Source organism: Crocodylus siamensis, chromosome 5 (genome assembly GCF_052110815.1).
Source record: "Crocodylus siamensis isolate JL-2025a chromosome 5, ASM5211081v1, whole genome shotgun sequence".
In the NCBI taxonomy this organism is placed as follows: domain Eukaryota; kingdom Metazoa; phylum Chordata; order Crocodylia; family Crocodylidae; genus Crocodylus; species Crocodylus siamensis.
In genome coordinates this window covers 152,615,581-152,640,440 of record NC_143399.1, presented here as the reverse complement: position 1 = coordinate 152,640,440, position 24,860 = coordinate 152,615,581, and the positions used below count along the sequence as shown (strand labels likewise).

Genomic DNA, 24,860 nt, shown 5'->3' with positions numbered 1-24,860 from the left:
CTGTTAAAAGGAAGTATTAGATTAAGGCACTCAAGCAGAGAGCTTTAGGGAACTTGTTAATTTTTCACATAGTAATGGGGCTCCAGGGTTAATTTTTCACATAGTAATGGGGCTAGGCTGGTGCTTGTGCTGGCAATAGCAGCCCAGCCTCACCCCTGGCTGCTCTGGAATGGCTAAAGTGGGTGGGGGGAGGGTAGCGAGGGGGCAGGGTAGAACAGAGCCTTCTTGCCTCACAGATCTAGCCCAGCTCCCCCTAGTACCCCAGCTGGGGTAGCTGGGGGGCGGGGATAGGAGGTGAGGGGGCACCATTCCACCAGTTGCTCCACTCAACTCTGGCCCTTCAAAAGCAGCCAGCATCTCTGTGCCAGTTGCTTCCTCCCCTTACCTCTCCCTCCCCTGCTGATAGTCCTAGAGATGGGAGGGAGGATTGGGGAGGTGGGGCAGTTTGGCAGCCAACTTGGTGGCTGCCAGAGCACTCCCATCCACTGGCCAGGGCAGGGCAGGCTCCTGCTTCCCCAACCCAATAGGTGAATATCTGTTGGGTCAGGGCTCTATCTTTCCTCACTAGTTCCTTCACCCCCATGCCAAACAAAATTTTAAAGTTCTACTAAAATAGTTCCCCCCAGAAGAGCAGCCGCAGCATGGCGAGCAGCGGGGTCCAGCTTGTAAGTCTGTTGTGAGGGAAGGGGCCATGAGTTTGAGTGGGGCCCTGAACTTTTGTAGGTCAAGGAGACTCCAGTAAACTCTGGGGCATCTAGATGCTACCTCAATACTTATAAAAAGAAACAGAAAGAGGCACTGGTGTTTTGTCAATGTCTAAATAATTTATAAGCTGGAGCAGAAGTCAAGTCTCACAGTTGGCTCAGGAGTCCACTGTACAATACAGTGTATAAGAAGAGGGCATATTATGTCCAAAAACAGGGCCACTTCCCATTCTAAAACAGAACTAAAAAGGTTCAAAGAGACTTAAGCCTTTTCCTAGTTGTCAAGACATCAGAAGGGTTTTTTTTTTTAAATGTGCTTAAGAGAAGTTCTCAAATTTGGCACGATCAAATTGGATTAACTGAACTAAAGGTTGAACAAAACAAAATACCTCACACCCCCTACTCCCAAAGCAGCAGCAGCAGCGGCAGCAAAACCCAAGCCCCCTCCAAAAAACCCACATCTCACAAACGCCTTTCTGGTTAAGATAGAAATGGATGATTAAAAAAGGATGTGGCTCAAAACACACACAAACACTAAATCTCATTTATAATCTCCCAATGGCCTTCAGAGAAGAGATAAAAACTAAAGTGGGCAATCTTAAAATTGAATTGAATTAGATTTTATAACAAAACATACTAAAATCCTTTCCATTTAAGTGAAAACAAAGTAGAACACTTGATATCAGGTAATTTAAACAACCAAAAAAATAAAGTTGTTATAAAACTTGAAGTGTTTCCACAACAACAAAAAAATGCATTAAAGCAGAAATTGAAATACATTTAAGAAGCTGCTAGTTTCATGACTGATTTTAGTAATGCCATTTCCTTTTTTTTTTTTTTTTTTTAATTAAAATGACTTGACCTATAATATTTAAGAATTTTTATGGATTTTTTCCCTTTTGTCAAGGCAAAATGCAGGTTTTGTGTACATCCAATGAAATGTAGAGACCCAAAGTATGGAGAAGCCATACTAAAAACAGAATGCAACCCAAAACTGAAGGACACCAGAATGCATTGCAAACCTAATGCATTGTTCTGTTTGTCTACTGTTTATTTCAAGATTCAGTTCAATGCAACTAGCTTTCTATAGCAACAGTAGTTAGGACCTATAGCAGTTTTTACAATGATACTGGGCAAAAATTACCTTGCGTGTGTAGCCAGAATTTTCTTTGCTCAGTGCTTAGCAACCATACTCTTTGTTTTGTTTTCCTTCTGCCACCCCTCCTGCGAGCTCCTTTTCAAAGTTGCCTTGGCACAATATATGCCAATACAAATGACACATAAACCTATTAGTTTTAAGGGGAAAAATGTGCAATTCCCAATGAAATTTTAATCAGATATTTTTAGAGTACCATCAGTGCACTGTCAAACAAGACAAAGATGTTTGTAAGTATAGCAAATACAGTGTTTATAAGTACAGACGTGGCATAAGCCCTCATAAAATTAAACTATAAAAATTGGCCCATTGAGAGGTAAGAAGAAACTAAAAATAAGGTTATTCTGTAATAGTCTAGTATGGCAATTGCTATTGTTTTCTTGCAAAAAACCCAAACAAACAAACCTCTCCGTAGCATTGGCCAATGACAGGTTATTGAAGATGCCAGGTGAAACAAGTAGACCATCTATCTGCAACAATTTTTGGTTTCCTTCCTCCTCATCCTTTAATAAAAAAGTACGAGCTAGGGTAGACAGGAGGGGGAAAAAAAAAGTCACAAAAGGCAACACAATGCACATCAGCGATGAGAATCTAAGACAGAACAACTGAGAAACACTACAAGCAACTGTCACAAAACTAGTACCGATTGTCTCTAAGGTTTATTTACGTTGTGTTATTTAAAATAATCCAAAATACTTGTATAAGATCTGAAGAGAGCGCTAGATTATTCAAAACCAAGGCGGCAACTGAACCCCAGGAAAACATTTTTCTCCTAATGCATAAAGGGAGATGAGATATACTAATCCTAAAATTTTGAAGAACAGAGTAATAAGCACACGAAACCTCAAAAAAACCCCCAGAAAACAAGTTCATGCACTATTCACCATATTAAATCCAGATAATGTTTTCTTGGCTTAAAGGAACTGCTTTGTAGTTAAAGCCGTGTTGATAAGAAAAATATAAGTTTATGCATGAAGCAAATTTTAAAAGGTAATTTAACCAGTGAAAGTGATTTTGAAATGTTTTGTCATATTTAAAGTTTAATTTTTTTATTTGCATGCAGCTTAACACAAGTCACAATTAAAATATGAATGCTATTATAATAAATAAAAATGCATCACTTATCCCCCTCTGGCATAAATACATAATTAAGAATCTGAATGTATAATCTGTGTAAGTGTGTATATGCATGCACTCACATGCACATATTAACCTCCCAGTTAGCAGAGTAGTACCAACTTCAGTGTGATATTTATATTTAGCTAAACATCAATGTTTAATGCTTTCCAACTGATGAGAATTAGCCTCTCAAGAATAAGTACAACAACAACAAAATTACAGATGTAAAACAAAAATACAGCAAATAAATTAAATCAAAGGTTTCTGGTTGGTGGGGGGGGAAATCAACTCAGCCTTGCAGCCAGTATTATATCATCATTGGTATTAGTATGTACTCAAATTACCATACAGCTCGATTCCACTAACTGGGCAGTTGCTGAAGTCATATTTATGTATTAGTGCTGTTCCCTTGGACTTCTGGTGAATATTTCAGTGGTATGACAGATCCATATATCCCAGTTCCCCCAAAAGCCTCTTGGGAGAAGACCAAACTGAAACTTTTTTTTTTTTTTTTAAACTTTTCCAATATCAACACGTTTTAGCTCAAAAGTGACAAGCCATGAGAAGCTTAAAGATTTTAGAACTGAAACTACAGGAAGTCCTCAACTTACAACGTTTATAAATTGACACCGTTTCAACTTTCTGACATCAGTTTCAACCTTACAATGCTCGATCCGATGTGACGTCATGCCAGCGAACAAGTTCGCTGCATCGCCCATCTTCCTGGAGAACATCTGTCCAAACTTTCTTGGACACTTCCTTTAAGAAAACAGACAAGACTCCAGAAAAAACCTGCAGCCAAGAATCCTGAGAAGACTCCAGCCAAGAGCCCTTCAAAAAGTCCAGCAAAGTCATCTCAAGTAAGTCCTTCCAATTCAATGTGATTGCTATTTAAATACATTAATGTAGCCATATTACTCATCTATAATTGATAGAATACAAAATTATGGGGTATTTTTGGTGAAAATAGGGTATTGGGCCTTTGTTCAGGAACTAATCCCCCATTTTTAACATTGTTTCTTATGAGAAAATTGGTTCCGAGTTGCAACGTTTTGACTTAAGACGTGGTTTTCAGGAACCAATTGTGTCCAAGTCCAAGGATTGCCTGTACAAACAGACTTAGCTATGAGTATTGTTGAACAGGTTCCTTTCATAACAGGCAAAAGGAAATTGAAGGTGGGGGAAGGGGTACTGGAGTTGGGTGGGGAAAGGCAGCTTTGTAGGAATGAACAGCCATTTACCATTATAATTGATTTAGACATTAAAAAAACACTTTAAAAAAATTTCTAATGTAAAGGATTTGCTACCCAACAAAACAAAAATTGTGGGATAACTCCGAGTAAACAGGCCCTGTACTTGCTTTCAAAGAATAATTATATCCTGGTTAGGAATGACACACAATTACATTGGTATTTCTTTAAACAAACAAACAAACAAACAAACAAACAAACAAACAAACAAACAAACAATAAAAAATGTTGCTTCATCGCAATTGTTGTATTTTACAATATCTGTCTTGTACTTATCGTCTACTTTCATAAACAGAGTCTAGTTTTTTTTGTTTGTTTGTTTTTACAGACATTACGTGAACATGCACAAGTATTAAAATCGGTTTTAGATGTAGCAATTCTGACAAATTAGTGGTGGCTTAAAAAAAAAAAAAAAAAAAACACAAAAAACAAAACCAAACAAACACATTTTTACAACACAACTCCAACTTAATTGCTCCAGTTTTCATACATGTTTTGAGCATTTACTTCCCAGGGAAAGCGGGGGAGTGAAATATATTTCTCTATATTATTTCCTTAGCTTTCTAAAATTCTGAAATTGTAAAATATCTGCCATTTAGAAGAGACTACTACTACTAGTGTACAATTTGCAAGTTGTTAGGGATTAGTTAAAAACCAGTAGTATTAAGTTCTAGCTGATGCCCATAAGCCCAGAGGTGACTGAAAAAAAAGACTTACTTAAGAATATGAATCAGACATAATACCCTTTTAGAAGAAAAGAAAAAAACCCTCACAAATCAGAAAGACATCTCTTTAATGACAGTTCATTATGCAGGGTTGTTTACTGGAAATGATTAGATAAAGAATTATACATGGACAGAGAGAATTTAAAAAAAAAACCAAAAAAAAACAGTACTGTAGTAGCCACATACAAACATTTAGTTTCTCCTGAGAGAGTTGCTGCTCTCAGGAGAAGCCATGAATATACTAGGGGTACACCAATCAAGATTTTCTTGGCCGATACCGATGGCTGATTATTAACCAGTCACATTGGCCAATACTGAACAGATTGCCAATATGCAGCCCAGCAGTTTAGAGAGCAGTGTCCGTTTGGTAAGTCTGGGGGTGTGGAGGAAGGAACAGGCATGAGGGGATAGATCAAGGCTGCCCATAGTGAGGCAGGGAGTGGGGCAGGGGCTGCCCAGCTGCGAAAGGGCAGGCCATAGGATGGAGCCATGGGCAGCTCCCCATGCTGCACACACCCAGGGGAGGTATGTGCTCCCCAGATTTGTACACAGGGTGAGGGTGGACTTCATGCTGCAGCCTCTTCCTGGCAGAGAAGGGGCTGGGCTGGGGCTGCTCTGGGAGGTGGGTGGGGGTTATGAAGTGGGCTATAGCCACCCCAAAATTTCCCATAGCTATCCTGTAGCCCCACCTCCTAGCACCACAACTGCCTGCCCTATCTCCACCTGCCCCAACCACAGCCACAGCCCAGACTCCACTGGGAAGAGCCCCAAGCCCAAGCCTGCAGTGGGCAGCCTGCCCTTGCCCCATGCACAAATCCAGGGGTCACAAGCCCCCCCATGCTTCCCCTGGGGTATGCACAGCACAGGGAGCTGCTCCCCATCCCCATCCCCCTTATGTGAGCCACCCACAGTTCCATCCTGTGCCCCACCCTGACCTGGCTGTGCAGCACCTGCCCCTGCTCCAGCCCCACTCCCTCCTTTCCTTACCATGGGGGCCTTGATCCCTTACTGTGGGGGCCTCAGTGCACCTCTAGAATATACAGATCTGTTCAATACTTTTCCCCCAGAGCTAAAATAGCTGCCTCAGGAAGAAAATAACTTGGGAACAAACAGGGTTAAACCATGCCCAAGACCATTTCTCCTGGAAGAGTACATGTCTTTGCCCTTCTGAGAAGTCACAGCACAGTCAAGTAGCATGCCAGGGTGCTTTCCTCCCCACAGCCTCTCCTCCCCAGCCAAGACTCTGTTGCCGAGGTTTGACTCTGCTGCTCCACCTGAGCAGAAGTAGAACGTGGCCCTGTCACAATTCCACACTGTGCTGCAGGGCACAAGACTCCAAGCAGTCTTGGTCAGCTAAGCAGGGCTTCCCTGTGCACTGATGCCATCTGCCACCACAAAGCATGCTGAGACGTGTACACAGAGGGCCCCTCCCTAACTGTGCAGCCTCAGCACTGCAAACAATTTGGTCTTCAGGGGCTCAACAGCTGAGTGTCTGTTCAGCTGTTCTTGGTAAGTTTCTCTCTCAGGAAAAGCAAACAGGAGAATTCTCTCTAGTGATTTGAACATGTGTACATAGCCAGTGAAAGGGGCAGGTACATTACACCACTTCCTATAACTTGGAGATAACCAGCCCTCTCATTCAGCATTGCCTTCATGAACCCTGTTATACCTGCAAGTTTCGAAACAACGTGCTTTGATACTCTGCAGGTCTGGTTTGTACCGCCTAAATTTTCAACATCTATATACCTTCTCTCTCTAAACACACACACACACTTCCCGCCCCCCCACAGTAGGTACCAAGACAGTTTTGTTACCAAAAAGCCCTCCATTTTGGGCATATAGTATTTAAAAGTCTAGTCCAGGGGCAGGCAAAATCCAGCCTGCCAGGCCTTTTCATCTGGCCCACAGGGCCCCTAAAAAAATTTAGAAAAGTAATATTAATCTGCCCCTGGCTGCCTGTCAAAGATGATGGGAGTCGGGGGCAACAGGACCCAGAGGGATCCAGTGGCAGAAATAAAACAGCCTCAGCAGCAATTCCAGCCTGACCCCACCCCCACTCCAAACCCCACCACCCTGAGCCCCAGCTGAAAGCCTCTGGCCTGGGGCTGTACCTGCCTCCCTGTGCAAAGGGAAATACAGATAAGGGGAGTAGTGAGGGAGGCAGTGAAGGATCATGGACTATCGTTCCAGTCATCAGGGCTGGCCAGGCTGGCTCCTGTGGTCCCAGCACTGTAGCTGGGAACTATGTAGTACTGGCAGACAGGAAATGGCTGCAGCAGGCAAAGGGGAAGGGACAATAGGCAGGTACGCAGAGTGCAGCAATAGCTGGGTGAGAGCACGGGGCCCATGCCAGTGCATTAGGGCCAGTGCTGGTGGGGCCCAGAGCAGGGTGGGCAGGAGCATGGGGCCTAGGCTACCAGGGGCTCCATGGAACTGGGCTGCGCTGCTCAAGTAGGGAAAGGAGGGCACCAGTCCAGCTCCATAGACCCCTTGGCAGCCCAGGCTCCATGCTCCTGCCACCCTGTTCTGGGCCCCAGCAGTGCTGGCCCTGGTGCACTGGTGCAGGCCTTGCACTCCCACCCATCTCTCACCGCGCTCCATGCACCCACTCACTGCCCCTTCCCACTACCTGCTGCAGCCACTTCCCCGCTCTCCACCATGCCTGCTGCAGTCTGGCATCACATGGTTCCCAGCTGCAGGGCTGGCACCATGGGAGCAGCTGGGATGTGGTGCTGGAGTGGCCGGGGCAGGATGGGGAAGCAGCAGGAGAAGGGAAGCAGTGGCAGAGGGGGGCAAGTGGTAGTGAGCAGCAGCACAGGGCCAGTGCCACTGCCCTGAGGCCAGGAGTTGCAGGAGCATAGAACCCGGGCTTGCAGGAGTGCTGACAGTGGCTCTGCCTGCCACAGGGTGGGGGAGGGGCACAGACTGTGGGCAAACCCTCCCCTACCACATAGGCCACACAACCCTCCCCAGCCACCACCCCCAAAACACTCATAGCCCACCACAAAACCCATACCCACCCATGCCACGCACACCCATCCACCCCCCCCACAAATCCCACACCACACAACTTCCCATACATACCCACAAAACCTACATCCACCCTCCCACAATATACAAGAGTAAGACTTCATTTTAAGCTTTTATACTATCACCCTTATTTACACTACACAAACATGTAAAATCAGGACAAAAATATATTTTTGAAATGAAATTAATGAATGTTGTAGTACATTTGGTTTTTAGAATACAATTTGATATTTTCCTGGTTCAGAGATGGCAAAATCCCATTCTGAAAAGAATAATTCCAGGGGGCAAGTGGAAGGACTTCTGGTGGCAAAGGTCAGGAGTTAGGGGGCATGACTTCTGGTCCCAAGATGGCAACGAGGGAGTGGGGCACCTGTCAAGGGGCAAGGCCACCCATGCGGCCCTCGATGGGTTGCCAAAACTCAGTAAGTGGCCCTCAGCCCGAAATAATTGCCCGCCCCGGTCTAGTCAAACAAGCTCTGTGTATACCTACATTATGTTTTACATACATTAGCTTGTTACTGATGTTTACCTTGTGTGCAGCTCTTTCCCTTTTGCAGGCCCCAATTAAAATGCTTCAATGGGGGCAAAATGTCCATTATGCAATCTAATAAAGGGTGAATGTTTTCTTAACACGATAAAGTCTAAAGTCTACCCTTTCCCTCTGGCAGCACCACAAAGCATAGGATTTCAGTCTAAAATAATCCTACTCCTTTTTCACATTGGTAGCTACTTTGTGAGCTCAATAAATACTATTTTACTTATCAGTAAAAGGAGGGGCATCCAAGTCTCAAGAAAAATATATTCTCTTTTCTACTTTATTTCTTCATCATCCACTGCTTTCTACTACAGTGATCCTCTGTCTAGCAGAAGGACAAGATAAAGTGTCACCTCCCTGAAGACAGCACTATAAGGCACCTAGGGTATGAATAGATGTAGTTCTAATTTGGATTGTGGCCATGCCAAATAAACATTTGGTGCCATCCCAACTAGAGCACCTCAAAAAATGTTGGAGCTGATGCTAAATGTGCTGCTTTATAGCTCGGGGCTGGTGAATAGAGATCCAGCATCTCAGCCACAATTCCCCGGAGGCTTTGAAAAATAGCAGAGTAGAAATGGCATAGCCTTGTGGGTAACTGACCCCATGGCAACCCCACAGCTAGTCAGGTTCATGTACACTAAATTCCAGACAGGAGGAATGAGAAGAGAGAGAGAAAAACAGTGGAAGAGTCACTCAAAAGGCAATGTTATACTTCCTTTACCCATTAATATTTTCATGCCAGAATCAAATATTTCAGCTCCCTATCCCCACATCATAGGGTTTACATCGCTACTCAACTGCTAGAGAACGGCCACCAACTGCACTCACTCCCTGGGCCAAATCTAAGCTGGTTTTGCTTTGCTATTGCACTACTTAAAATAAAAGGGTGCCTGCTTTTCTGAAATTTCCTATGTGAGGATTATTCATGTGTTTTCCACGAGATGCTCTCCTAGAGAGTGACAAAATATTCTCTTCCCTATTATATATTTGCTTTTGGTAAGCAAATAAACAACTTCAGAATCTAGGCAGATAAAAATAAGTACACAAGGACTACGCAACAATTCACTCTAACAAAACAGATTGGTAAGAGGACATGTTACAATATTTACTGTATTATAAAAACCAAAGGGGAGACCAGGGGTCAACCACATACTGAAAGATACTGTGTTTACTTGAATAGAAGACAACCCTGACTATAAGACGACCCCCCCACACACAAATAATTAGATCCTATATATGCAAAACTTATACATTTGTTATAATTTTCCAGGTATAGAATTTAATTATTGGAGTTTGCTTTGAATTTGTCCCCCTCCTGCTGCTACAGGAAGGAAAGTAAGTCTGGAGGGCCAAGTAGCCCCTTTGCGCTCTGCTTCCCCTTCCAACATTTTCCCCTAATATCCCTTTTCCCTGCCCTACTTACTGTCAGATCCTGCTCTACACAAGCACATGAAGGAGGGGCAAATTTGAAAACCATAACCTTGATATTAAACATGGCTCTAGCAATTTGCATATAGTACCCACACACTTGCCTCATCTGCAATTGATACGTTACCTTTTTTTGAAACTGCTGCAAATTTTAGCACAGGTACTCCATAAGCACACTTTTGAGCATCATTTTTGCCCAATGTGGGCTATGTTTTATAGTCATGCTCAGTGCTGGCTACATTTAAAAATTAAGCTCATAATTGGTTTCCATTGCTAAGCACATGTTGCTTTTAGCAACTGTTTAAATGATAGACAATGTATTTAGTGGGATTTCCTAGTATGCAATTCTAAAATGAGGGCCATTTTTCCTCTGACAATTAGGGGGAGGGGGAAAGGGGAAACCTCATTTTGTATTTGAGTAAACAAGGTAGGAAGCAACAAAATGTAACATTTTGTGTGGTGCTAAAAAGTGGTCTACACAAGTTCTGGTCTTGTTTTTAGTCACGAAGTTTACCTAACCTACAGGGCTGAATTAGCAAGTGTTCCTAAAGGCAAATGGTGTGCACCTGCTCCACAACAGTAAGGTAGAAGTCCTCTGGAATACAAAGAACATGGACTGCCTTTAGGAAAGGTGATGCCGAATTTCATGTTGAAAAAAACATGCGTCAGTCTACCAGAAATCAACTGATCCCTTTCCTTAAGGGGTAGACCAAACTAGAAACATCTGTCTCAAATGACTTGACACATTATAAAGAAGAAAAAAAAACACATTTCCCCAACAGCTTGAACAAGCGTACAAAAGGTTATCTTCTTTAATCTGTAGTGTTGAGCCATGTTAAAATTAGCATCTGAAAACACTCAGTTACAAAATCTTTCTATTCCCCTCCCTATCCTGTGACAGATTATGCACAATTATAAGGGATCGAAATTAATGAGCTTAACTCAATAGTGACCAGCCCTTAATAAAAGGCACTGCTTATATTAGTATCTACAAATATAGAAATGGTTTTCTTCAACTTTCATAGCTTTGTTTACTGACAAGGCAAAATATTAAATTAGATGTTCTAGCTAGTAGTAAGAGTTTAAAAACCAAGTACATTTTTTTCTGTTAATGCTACTTATGCAAAATTCAGGAGTTAAAATAAAAGGGTATGATAAAGATTGGGAGGGAGAGGGAAGAGGGGAGGGTTAACAAACAAACAAAAATAATCCTACTTCCTCATACAAGTTTCATTGTAATGCCTTCCCCCCCACCAACATTTTTAAAATGTCTAACAACTTGTTAGTGACAAATAAATATGTTGCTCTCAAAATATATTAGTTGAATCGCAGTAAGTGTTCTAATAAAATTTTATTAAAAAGTTGGGATTATGTATTTTAATTCTGTGTTTAAATTCTTGTAATGTGCCTCTCTCATAGAAAAATTCCTACCAACATTAAGCTCTTAAAAAAATAAACTCACATCGCAATTTTGTTTCATAGTATATCTTCTTTTAGTAAGGTAGCATGCTTAAGCAATGGGAGTGTACAGCTCTATATCCTATTTTAGAGAAAAAAAGGAATCTGTAATTTTTAACATTTGCTAATGAGTAAATGTTAAAGACTACAGGATATTTTCTTCTCTAAAAGAAAAGTCTATTTAGCTGTAAACTCCCATTGCTTAAGCATGCTACCTTACTAAAAGAAGATATACTATGAAACAAAATTGGTGGTTTGGTATGATCCCTGCAATGAGTGCAACTTTTATACATACCCACCCCTTTTCTTTTTCCTCCCTCTCCGACATGGAAGAAGTAGGCTTCATACATTTTTGAGGGAAAACAAAAACCAAAACACCCTAACAAGAAAAGATCTACGTTGGGTCAGCACTTTATGATCTAATAGGGTTAAATTTGCCTAACTTTTGGGAGGGGGAACAAGGAGAGCAATTAGTGGTACAGAGTTAAAAATAGTTAAACAGCAGCTTGCATGCCCAAATCTTCAAAAAATATTTTTGCATTCTAGGGGCATGTCTCTTAAAATAAATGCCACACACATACACATACAAACATACCCCAGCCCCCCAAATCTATACATCAGTAGCAGATATGCCTAGAAAAGACCTGAAATGTAGATGTATAGTTGGGTATTTTTTCCACTTGCCTCCGATGCGGGGGGCGGGGGGGGGGGTGGACAACACACCCACACACACATTTCACATTTGACCTTGAAGGGTCCATCTCTGAAGGAGTAAATACCAAAGGGTTCGTTAATGCCATCATAGCTGCCAAGTAAAGCATACCAAGGGGATTGCAAGGCAGTACAAGCTTCAGCAAGTCTCAGTTTTGTATGTTTAGTTTCCTCAGACATTTCATTGAAGGTCCAATAGACATTGCAATGGGATTGCTGATTTTACAGCATTCATAACACTACTGTCAACATTCATCACAATAAATCCTATATAATGCATTTTTCATTACTAAGGTTTTACTGTTCTAAATAGGAAAGAAGGTTAATTTGTATAATGATATACAAACAGAACTAATGTAAGCTGCAGAGAGTCCTTGGATAATAAGAGAGAAGCCACTACAAGGAGAAAGTAGTATTACAGTGCAGACAGACATAACACTTGAACCATTCCAGGAGTTTCACTGATTAGGAAACGATTCATACTTGTCCCTGGACAGAAATGTCTACCCATACACTTCTAAAGGTTCTTCTAAGTAGAACTGCCATGTTTTAGGTACTGCACTGCTGCCAAAACACCACCAAGAAGTGATAGGCTACTCGGACCATCATGCCTTCCAGGGGTCAGTGCCTGGAATTTTCCAAGGATTACCTCAGAGGGGAAGAAAACCAGAATCAGCTGGACACTGACGAAGAGGAAGATGCCACTGCCCACAATTGCAGTTTTCTGCATCTGCGTCTCAAAAAAAATTTGAGTTAAAAAAAGAAAAGGAAAGAAAAGAAAAAAGAAAGGCTTATTGTGTTTAATAAGGAACATTGTTACATTTTACCAAAACATGTATGGCGAGCTGGTCATGCAGAAGTGCACAAGGCAAACAGCCTGGACCCCATCACAGGGAATAGACCCCACTTGGCAGGGGTGGTGGTCCCAGGCTCATTTAGGGCATGAGTATGGTAGAGAACTGAAGGACCGAAAGGTGCGGAGGGGAGCAATTCAACCCCCTGCTTGTTGCATAGGCAAAGTTTTCTTACAGGAGGAAACATCTCCCACTTGCTCAGGTGTGTATTTGGTGCAAGGGAGGGTGAAGATGGAGCCACTGCACAATGGGTACTTAATAGAATAGAACGTCTATTCATTCCATCTCAAATGTGAAGTGAATTAGCCCATTAGTTGTTCTTCACCCCTGTGTCACAACCTTGTAGTCAGGCCTGGGACCTATAAGCATGGAAATGAAAATGGCTTTTTAGTGCAGGCAAAAACAAATTAAAAAGAATTAAAAAAAAAATTGGAGTTGTGGAGTGGGAAGGGAGCACCCAGCCCCTTGGGAACCAGAAGACGGGGGCCACAAAGCAAGTCCCCCACCACACCTGGTACTTGGCTACCTATTCCAAATGATTCTGGGACCCCCAGAGTCCCTAGCAGGAAAGCGAAACCAAAAACACAGATGTTTTCTGCTTTCCTACCCCTGCAGCCTACAGTCTCTGTAGGTAATAGATTTTTGGGCACTAGAGCCTTGTCTGCATCCCAGAGCAACTCCATTGCCTTGCATGGGTTTGGCAGGGATGGAGGACAAGAGGGGAGTGAGGAGTGATGTAGCTTGGAGGACTGACCAGGCAGTAGACATGGAACACTCTGTCTGCATCTGCAAGTAAAATATACGTTGAACCACTTCAGACTAGATTTTTCCCAGTGTGCTTTTGAAACAATCCAGGAAGTTTAAGAAACACTCTTTAAGTGGTATGCTCATCTAAACTCATGGGGCATTCCCCCCCCCCACACACACACACACACGTGCTCTGGGGGTGCAGGCGGCGTTTTAATTAGAGCAGCTCCAAGAGTCGCTCCAGTTAAAGTGCTGCTGCATCTTGTGCATCGGCATCCCTTAAAAATGGCAGCGGGGGTGCTAGAGCTAAAGCTCATTCAATGAGCTTTAGTTTGAGCACCACTACCACCATTTTTAAGTGTGGAGGCATGGATATGAGAGACACAGGAGGCTGCTGGAGTGTGGTAATGCTCCAGCAGACCCAATTAAATTGAGTCTGCTGCCAGACACGGGAATTCCAGCATGTTGGTACAGCCTCCACACTCTTGTATAGGCACCCTTGGGGTTTAAAGTGTATTTAGGACATTCCAAGCGTTACATCTGCCCACACCCTTAGAAACAGTCCCACAAAATTCTAAATCAGTCATTCCCCTTGAAATTTTATTCCTTCCACTATATTTTATTCTTGTTCAAGGGAGTAGCAAGAAAAATCTTTAAACATGTTCCTGCCTATTGATTTGCATCACCAAGTGCTGTGTTTTTAACTTGTTCAAAACCATTTAATGAATTAAGAACATTGTGTTAAAAGTTTGAGTTACTAATGAAGCTTTTCCAACATGCTGATGGATTATAAGAAAATATGCTAATAAAATGGGATTCCTTCAACTGTAAAAGCTAAAATATTATTCTTAGCCTAACAAGTATTCTTACATTCAGGCTGAACTTTTGAATCATAGAAAAGTAGGGCTGAAAGGGACCTCCAGAGGTCTAGTCCAACCCCCTGCCTGAGGCTGGGAACAGAAGGCTGCAGAGAAAAAGGTAGAGTTTTCATTTCATACTAGTTCAAAGGCTTGTTCAATTCTGCAGAATTCCACTAACTTTGAGTTTGAAGCCAATGGCTCTGCAAGAAACTCTTATGCAGCACCAAGTACATGTCTTTGAATTTGTTCTTCAGTGTCACCATCAGTAAAATGAGATACTTATTTTTTATAATGGCATAAAGATTTTTTTTTTTTGTGATGTGCGCTAAAATTCTTGGAGAAGAAATAGATTAGCACAAAACATGTTACTTTGCTGCTAATGTATGGAACAGGCAAGCAATCCCTGCCCCCCCCCACCTCTGAAATTAATACCAAAAACACCACTCTAGCCAACTGTCAAGGTGAAATGATTGTGCAGCATTTCTCTCGACAAAATTCAATTGTCTTATTCTTACAAAGCGACTATCTACTCTGGCAATAGCTCTCCAGTTGCACAAGCCAATGGAAATACTATTAATATCACTTAATGATTTATTGAATTTTTTTAAAGTCCTTTAACTACCATGTTAAATGTGCTATTACAGCAGAAGACTAAGTACTGTAGACTAAGTACTGTGTTATTACAGCAGAAGACTAAGTACTGTATTATATAGTCTTACAGAACATGCTCAGAACTACTTGAGTTGCAAATTCTCAGTTTAAAATGGAAAAGCTTTAGGTCATTACTTCAAAAAGCTGAGACTTTGATATACTAAATATCAAAAGTTGATGAATATATAAAGCTATCAAGTACCAGAATTTCCTACCATACAGCTGTTTGCTGGACTATTGGAGAGAAGTCTTTATATAAAGAATACTCGACACCTGACAAGATGAAGTTTCAGGCTAGCCAATGCTAGGGGCATGTTGGAAACACAGTCAAGTCTCAAGGGAGCTGATAGCTCACAGCCCTTTCTGGCTAATTGGAGACTTAACTATCAGGCTAGAGATGAGCCTTCTGCTGCCCCCTCCACTCAGACGGTTGCTTGGCTCACACTTGTGACAGGGTCTTGGAGCCAAAAAGATTCCAGAGAAAGTATCTGGTGTAAAGCCTAAGGATACAATACCAGAACAGCCTGACATTCGTCTTAACCATCCTTTTCAGCTTCCTGAGCAAAGACAGGCAGTTTATCACAAATGTCTAAAGATGTAAACTAACATTTGAAAATTTTGTTTGCTTTCCCATGACTAGTAATAACACTGCCAAAGTTGCTGGTAACATCTATGAACACAATCATCTACATCCAATTAAGGTCATTTACTCCCTTTTAGCTAGTCTTTAGCATCTAAAATTCTGAAAACTGGACTCAAATATTCAATAGCACTGGCACATCTTCAACTATGCTATGCGCTTTGCTTTTCACTACTCCTCTTTTGACCCTATTAAGAACAAAATTAGCTCTGCAAGATCGAGTGTACGCTAAGAGTTACTTACATATGCTCATAAATGAAACCTGTTAAAGACAGATTTACTACAAAACAACGCTTGTCTGTTGTTTATTCTTTGATTCACTAGACTTCCAAGCTGTTGGTTAGTTCTACAGAAAGAACAAAAATATACTACATTGAGAAACCAGTGAAGCAAGACAGCAGTGTATATGCTAGTTCATGAGGGGATGAATCACGTATCTCATGTTTAAAATTTCAAAATATTTGCTGTATACACAGTAGCTTCACAGTCAACTCAGAAGTGACAAGTCGTAAAAATTGTCAGTGATAACCAAACGACTTCCCTCATACCAACAGCTTATAAAATATATCTAATAGGCCTCAGTGTGATAAATATATTCATTCCTCCCCTCGCATCACAAGCTTCCTATCTAGGACATAACGAGGGTACAATGCAATGTCCTAAAAGAAGATTAAAGGATTCCTCCCGTGTCTGACAGCAGTGAATTGCGCCTTCCACACTGAAATGAAGGCAAGGAGCCAGTTAAGTCTGGAGAGAGAATAGCAAACAGGATATATAAGACTGACTCACACTGGGTAGCACTTCTACTTTTAAAGTACAAGCAATCTAAACATATTCTGTATTTAGTCTATGAAGGCCTTAGACTACAGGCCCCACCATAATTTGTGGTACGTTCAAACATCAACATATCAAACCTTCATTAAAAAGTCTTTATTCCTTTCAAAAGCTGTTCTGCTCACTAAGTCTGAAGGTTTACTACAGACATTTCCTTAAATAAAAAGATATCCAAGTATTCATAGCTCCTGCTCTCTTTCCAAAAGATAACAGGATATAACTTAGAAATCAGTTAGGGAGGCTCTACTATAACCAAGACTCACAAGCATAACTAGAGTGGGGCAAGTGGGGCTCCAGCTTCCATCTAGGAAGGGGTGCCATTATCACCCTCAGGAATCTTTGCCATGACAGGGGGTTGCCCTGTGCTGCCCTTGCCCACCCCTAGGAGCCAGGCAGGGCAGCACTGCACCCACTAGTGTATGTGGCAGGTAAGGGAGCAAGTAAAGCGAGTAAAACAAAACTCCCCCCTCAAAATAGGGAAGCCTTTACTAGAACAAATAACTCTACACCCAATATCTATGCACCAGAAGATGGGTGTAGGGGAATATTTTTTAGTGTCCTTGTTAATGAAAGTCATGCCAACAGCAAGAAACAGAATGCAAGGCAAGGGCTTTTTTATATTATATTATATATACAATTCCCATCAAAATGAGAACAAAAAGGGAAGTGTGGAAATGTTTGGTTTGTTTCTTTTTTTAAAAGAAAATCCTATTTGAAGAAAATAGGCTCTCCTTATTGTCCTCAATCCACTGAATTTTTGCATGTCATCTGTATTTCATAATTGCTTATTTAGTCATTATCATCATCATCCATTTCCCCTCCTCCCCACTTATATTCCTAATGATGCCATCATTGACTGCTGAACTGCTTGCAAAGCACTCCAGTAATTTTAAACACTAGGACTTACACTTTATTAGTTTATTAATAGATTTTAAAAAGAGACAGTACTTAAATAATACAGCCAGATGACTTAGATTGTTAAATTAAAGAAGCCAAAATGCTCTAGGTACACTATTATGAAACACCAATCCAAAACATTTGATTTGTATTGCCACCCAAGAGTAAAGCGCTAGAATAGCTAACAAAGGCACCAGCCCACTGACATTTTCTTCTTGTTAGAGACTACAGTAGACAGAGGCAGTTTTAGGGGGCAGGCACGGGGAGGAAGTGGTGTGGGTTTCAATTGCAAATAAGTTTAAGTTTTATTGGACAGACGCACCCAAATCCACCGATTGTCACTTCAGTGCCTCACAATTTGTATACTGAAAACTCCTTACTATTGAAGTGATAGAATTCATTTGATAAGTTTAAGCTTGTACTATTTATACCTACAGAACAAGAGTTGGGGGGGTGGAGGTTGCAGACAGGTTATTTTCCAGTGATAACAAAAATCAGTACAATCTTCATAATGGAATATATGAAACAGAATTGTAGCAATTGACACAAATCCAGAAGAGTATGCATTTGAAACCATCTCTTTCACCATCCCCCTTAATTCATCATGCATGCCACGGTTCAGTTTACAAAAACAAAGGAAAAAAAAGGCTGGTTTTTACCCCATTTAGAAAAGCACAATGAGCATCCTTTTTAAACATCCTCCTCCCCACCCCCCACATCTTTCAGTCATTTCTACAGATAAGGAAAAAATTGATAAGTTTGAACCTGAAGGGGAAATCATTGAATTTCTACCCACGTTTAGTTCTTGCAAAGTAGAAACATTCCTAGGTCACCAGCACACTATACAGACTAAATTAACTCTTCCCTCATTTGGTATGAGAATGACACATTTTCAGTTTTATTTTGTTCCTAAAAGGAAAACAAATCTACACTGGAGAAGCTATTGAGTCTTGCATTAACAGTTCTGCATTGTAAATTTCATCAAAACACATGCCCAAAACCGATTTCAGAAGAAGTGTTTCAGGTATGAATTACTGAAGTGGAAAGACATGTTAAAAATAAATAAATAATAAAAAAAGAAAGTATACTTGCCAACGGGTGACCACAGCTTAGGAAAGAGATATGTAATGCAGCTCAATTCCTTGCAGCACCAAGAAAAAGAAAGAGGAACCACTAATAATTGACCATTTCAAAACTGCAAGGCAAAAAAAGGGGGGTTGGGGTTTTTTTGGGTTTGTTTGTTTTTTTACACACACACAGTGAAATCTATGCCACCAGATGTATTTCTGGGGTAGAAGTAGTTTACCACATGGTAATAAGATGGGCATTATACAAGAAATCTCTGGAGCAGTATAAATGCTTTCCAAATGCCATAATTTAAGCCTAATGCACCAAAGCTATCAATAAGACAAATTTTGTCAAGAGGGACTGTGCATTTGTATGCAATAGTTTGCATAAAGCTGCACTGTGAAGAAGCCATTTACAAAGCCATCATATAGTATTTCTTGTTTTAAACTCCTTTGAGTCAAAAGTAACTTCTTCACAGTTTATCTATTTTCAAAAAGAGAATGAGGGCTGTTCAAAAAAGTATTGAGACTGATGCTATAGGAAACAAAGTATTTTATTTTACAGGGATTTCGGCTTAATCTCCTTCAAAGCATGCTCCTTCTGCAGCCACACACTTTTCCCAATGTTTCTGCCATCATTAGAAGCACCTCCAATGAGCAATTTGTAGAATTGCTAAAAGCCGCTCAGTTGCATTTTGTTTTACTGTTTCCACATCACAAAATCTTCTTCCTTTTGAGGTTCTCTTTAGTTGAGGGAAGAGGAAAAAAAAAAAAAAAAAAAGTCGCATGGGGCCACATCAGGTGAATATGGAGGCTGCGGCACTAGTGGTCAATGTTGTTTGGCTAAAAATTGCTTCGCAAGCTGTGCTGAGTGGGCAGGCATGTTGTCATGGTGAAGCATCCAAGACGCACACTTTTCTGGTGGTTTCAGTCCCAGATCCACAGTTAGAAGAATCAAATGACATGATCCAACAGAAATTCCAACTTCTTCTGCGATCTCTCCGGCAGTCAATTGCCTATTGTTTCGAACCAAACTGCAAACTACTGCCCCATCTTCATCATTTCGTGATATTGAAGAGCGTCCAGAACACTCATCACTTTCAACCAACGATCGTCCTTCTTTAAACTGATGATACCATTCAAAAGGCTTGCATGGTTCATAGTGTCATCACAAAATACTATTTTATGTAATTCAGATGTTTCACTTGCTGTTTTCCTGATTTTCATGCAAAATTTAATGCACACACGTTGTTCTGGATACTGACATAACAAAAAGGGACACGAGACAAATGATCTTACTTGAATCATTGGCCACAGAAAATTGGGGAAACATCATGAGCTGCAAACCTGTCCAGAGGAGTCCCGAGATGCCCAAATATGTTCAGCGAAGCCATGCCCTCCCCACCCAATACTCTGTACCACAAATACATGTTCAGTCTCAATACTTTTTCAACAGACCTTGTATTTTCAGGTTAGACACAAGTACAGCATAGGAGTCAGGAGACACTGGCCTGACATTATGGACTCTGCCACTTTTGAGCTCTGATTATATACCAGCATGTATGGTTTCACACCAGTGTCCAAGCTTTGATTGCACCCATCAAGACCCCACATTGATCTGTCTGAAGTGCATTTATAGCTGTCAGGTACATTATACAGGTACACAGAGCTGGTCCAACCATTAGGCAAACTAGATGGTCACCTAAGATGCCAAGATTTGGGGGGGGGGGGGTGCACTAAAATTATATGCAGAACAAAATAACAGGAACATAATTCTAAACAACAGTCCTGGCTGGCTACAGCTCCACCTTGTACTGGCCCTGCCCCTGCCCCCAGCCCTGCTAGTGCCCCTCATTCCTGCCCAGAGCACCCACCACCCAGGGCCAGAGGTGCAGCTGGGGCTATAGGGGCCGGTCTCCAAGCTGCTCTCCCCATAAAAGTTCATTCTAGACTTATTTTCCTCTATATTAGAAGTGGTGGGGGCACCAAGCTACACAGTTTGCCTAGGACACTAATTACCTGTGGCAGAGGCAACCCAAGCAGGGTGCAGGGCCTGGGGCAAATCAGCCCATACAGGGCCCTGCCTCCACTCCGATCCCACAGGCCCTGGACTCAAAGAATCTACCGCCACCATAGGGGATGGTGGGGGAGGAATTAGCAAGTGGCAGGACAGGGAGCTGCCGCTCTGCCCACCTCTGCACTGCTGCTGCTGCTCTGCCGCCTGACTCCATGGGGGCCACCCTAAAGCATGGGGCCCGGGGCAGTCACCATGATTTGCACCCCCCACCCCAGGAACAGCCCTGACCCTTGGACAGGCCCTGCAGGTACAGCATTTGTGATGAATACAAGGGTCACGATAAGTATTCAACAGCAAGATACTCAACCACGACCTCTTCAGTTATTTGGGAAGTATATAGAGTAGGGGACCTCCATTTTATTCAATTTTTTTAAAAAACAATATTCTTAAGGAGACACTTTGTTTTATTTTCCATAATAGTGCTCTTAGGAGCTAAGAATTTTGGGCTATTATTTCATGCACATTTCCGTAAACAGCAAACTCAGCTAAAGAGAAGACATGACTCTTCAAGACTTGGGTGCTGTCATCTCTGCTTTACGGTTCAGATACGTGGACTACCTATACTAGGCATATCAAGAGATTGATACAGCTTCCACATGAGATGCCTGCATTAGATCCTGAAAATAAAGTGGGAAGACAGAATACCAAACACAGGAACTGAAGTGCACAAGACTGACACATAAAAAACACCATCAAGAAGAAAAGTTTGTGATGGATCGGCCATATCACAAGAATGAGAGAAGACGGCATCCTCAAGAATATTTTGTATGATGAGATTCAAAATGGCTCTAGAAAGTGGGGTCATCTCCATGGTGGTACCGTATGTGCAAAAAGTAATATGAAGTCATCTGATAGCAACACAAAGCTGGAAGGAGCGTGCAAAATCCTGTCTCACCTGGAGGGAACATCTGGCACTGGGTTCGGCTGAATTTGAAGCTGCTTTTATCCATAAGAATTACGGCATTACAATGGCACAAGAGTCTGGGGATACACAGTCAAAAAGCCCGAAGCTGAATGGATTCAGTCTTTGCAGGTTAGTCTAATCTGCACAGATTAAACTGAAACAGAAGTGAACAGACATTTACTTTGGATCGGGGCAATGCGTAAAGGATGCATGTGCCCCCCCTGCACATGGGAGGTGCACCCCCTGCAAAAAAGGGGCTGCCAACAGTATTGGTGGCATCTGTGGGCAGTCCATGATCACCCCTGGCCACTGCTGCTGGTGGCACCTGTGGGTGGTTGCTGACCCCTGGTTGGCACTTGCCACCGACAGTGCTGGCAGCATCTGCAAGAGCTCCCTGCTCACTGCTGCCGTGCTGCCACTGCAGCTGTGCCCCCCAGCCACCAGAGGGGCGCACCATTCATGCCTTGGATTCAGGAAATGCAGCCACATGCCTGCAGTGACTCAGGCCAAAAGCTGGGGGGCACCAGAGCATGGCTCTCAGATTGTGTGTTCACTTCCTGTTGCCCCACCAAGGTCTCTGGAATTTGCAGTCCAGACTTACAGCAGCAGGACTCTGCAGGGTTGATCATCACTTCTTCCTACTTCCAGGTACCTCTGGGATTCGTAGTCCACAGTTGCAGCCAGCAGTAAGTTTGAGCAGGGCAAGGGGTGTTTAAGCCTCTTTCCTGGCTCCAGCCAGGATTTGTCTGGGATTGTGGGGGGGCAGGGAGTCCCCTCCCCCCCCAGACTGAGCTACATCCCCAGCCCAGCTTGTGCCCTCCATCCCCTTGTCAGCCAGTTCTCACTGCTCCAGCCAGGGAGCAGAGGGGCAGGGCCAGCACTGCTCCCTACAGCAGATGGCATAACCCAGCCCAGCCCGGGGCTGGAAAGCATGCTGGGATGCTCAGGGACTGTGATTTAACTTGAACCAGGAAGGGGTCTGAGACGGAAGTTTCATAAACCAGTCTGACCCAAAATTAGTTAAGCCTGATACTACATTCATTCAGGTTTATCTTAAACTAGTTTCAGCCATTTTGAATGTCTGTTCTATACAGGTTTAAACTAGTTTCTGATCACTTAAACCAGTTTGTGTAACTTCTGTCCTTAGCCAGTTTGCCTTGAAAAAAGAGAAGGTCCATCCAAGATGCTACAAATGTTAAAGCAAACCCAAGACATTCTGTGCCCTGCCAGTCCAATCCCCACCTACAGATCAGACTGGATTACAAGAACTGTATGTTCTTTAATCTCACTCTAAAAAAAAAAATTGAAGGAAGCCCAGAGATGCAGAGTTCTGTCCTGAAGCATAAGTGTTCCAAGGCTAGTATTTATAACCTTAGTTGAAACAAGATGGGCAATCAGCTTCCTACTGCCTAGACAAGCCTGAAGACTGAAACCATGTTTTTGTTTTAGGTAGACTGTTACCTACATTTATTCTCTACTCTTAATACATTTTCTTACACAACAAGAACAATGACTTACTCATTAAACTGAAAGTAAAGATCAGTATAGAGAGAACAGGCTTTGTAGGCTCCTTCTATGCTGTAATTTCTTGTATCATTCTTGCGAACTATACTATTCTGGCAGAAGACATTCCTGGTTTAAATCTAGTCTCAGCCAAACTGAACAGTCTATTTACTATGTTTAGAGATATAAAATACACTTAAGAGTATATGTATTTGCAAGAACTATTATAAAAAGCATGTGCAAAAAAGTGGAAAGGGCATGAGGTAAGTGACCTGATGCCATTCATTTTCCTCCCTAGTTCTGCTAATACCCAAAACTAAGGCAACTAGCAAATAAGAGCAAAACAGAGAAGTCAGGAATTGGTGATGTCAGTCAGACTGGAGTACTCAAGTGCCTTTCATTTATTTATTAGATATATATCCTGCCCGCTCCAAAGAGGCTTAGGCAGTTTACAATAAAAACAGGATAAAGTTATAAAAAAACCTCCAAAATTTTTTAAAATAATAAGTGCTCCAAAAAAGCCCTCCCTCCCCCCACCCCCAAACTTAACCTCAAATCATAAAGGTCTCTACAGCTTTTGCAGAAGATCTCCAAGCTCAGGTTCTGACTGACCACAAGGGGGTGGGGATTCCCAAGGCTGCTGAGCAACTGCTGAGAATGAACTCCCACAAATCTTCATTAAACAAACATACTGTCAGCTAAGAGAAGTCTCTTGCACCAAGGATCATGACGGAACATAAGGGAGGAGGTCCCTTCAGTATTTTCCCCGTCCTCATGTTAGAAATACTGTTAGAACTGCATAATGAATAGAGTGTTGTTAGAACTGCACAGTTTGTATCTCGTACCTGATAAGCAGAAACACTACCAAGGGCCTTTTGTGCTAAGAATCACTCCCTTTTCTTCTCTCCCCCTGACTTTCACATGCAGATTACAGAAGCTGGAATTCAACTGACTGTGTCCTTGAAAGGGGGGGGATTTCAACTCTTGGTAACCTAGAGAGCTTTCTGAGCGTGCGCAATTAGCTGATGCATATATGCCTATCCGCCCCGCATACTTAAGTAGTTAATTATAATATACATGCGACGGATGAAGTGACGTAATCACATGTACGTTTGTATGAACCGGAAATGAGGTGTAAGAGTTCCTGTTTCTGCACACGTGCCCAGGAGGGAAGAGATAAAAGCCAGCTAAGAATTTCCTCAGGGAGCGGAGTAATCTGAGATTTTCTGTCTCTGCTCTGACCCTATTTGCAAATACACCTTTTGTACTGCTAATAGCGTGTGCCTGAGAATTATTTGCGAGCCTCCAAAAGAAACGAACCGCTTTTTGCATCACTCATATCTATAACCACAGCAGATACCACAGAAAAGAATTACTTTGAGAAAAGAAAGACAGTTGGTAAGAATGGGGAAAAAGCACAAGAAAAAAGAAAAAGAAAAAAGTAGATTTCAGCAGGACAGAAAGATGGAAAGACAGGGAGCCCCAACTAGGAAAGAAGTGGATCTGTTGTCTTGGCTCTGTGAACAAACGCAGGAAATACGTACTCTTCCCGAGAGAGACAGCGAGCAAGTGAGCACACAAGAGCTGGGAAGAAAAAGGTTACTCATGAGTCCTGACTCACTTAATTTTGTTAAGCTTCAAGGGGCATTTATACACATGCACTTGGAGTGTGGGGAGTGGGGGAAGGGAGTAAGGGGCAAGAGGCTT

General features: G+C 42.2%; 1 protein-coding gene across 7 annotated transcripts in view; it reads right to left on the bottom strand.

Moving 5' to 3' along the window:
• The window catches only part of OSBPL3 (oxysterol binding protein like 3), a 164,563-nt gene that overhangs the window by 120,418 nt on the left and 19,285 nt on the right, over positions 1-24,860 (bottom strand). The window contains exon 1 of one of the 7 annotated variants that reach the window (XM_090046744.1): positions 21,642-21,661. The exons of 5 other annotated variants lie outside the window; for them this stretch is intronic. The gene's annotated coding sequence lies outside the window, so the exon portion shown is untranslated. Of the gene's footprint in view, positions 1-2,265; positions 2,287-21,641; positions 21,662-24,860 lie in introns of those variants that run through there. One more of the 7 variants, XM_090046743.1, reaches the window with a different exon arrangement.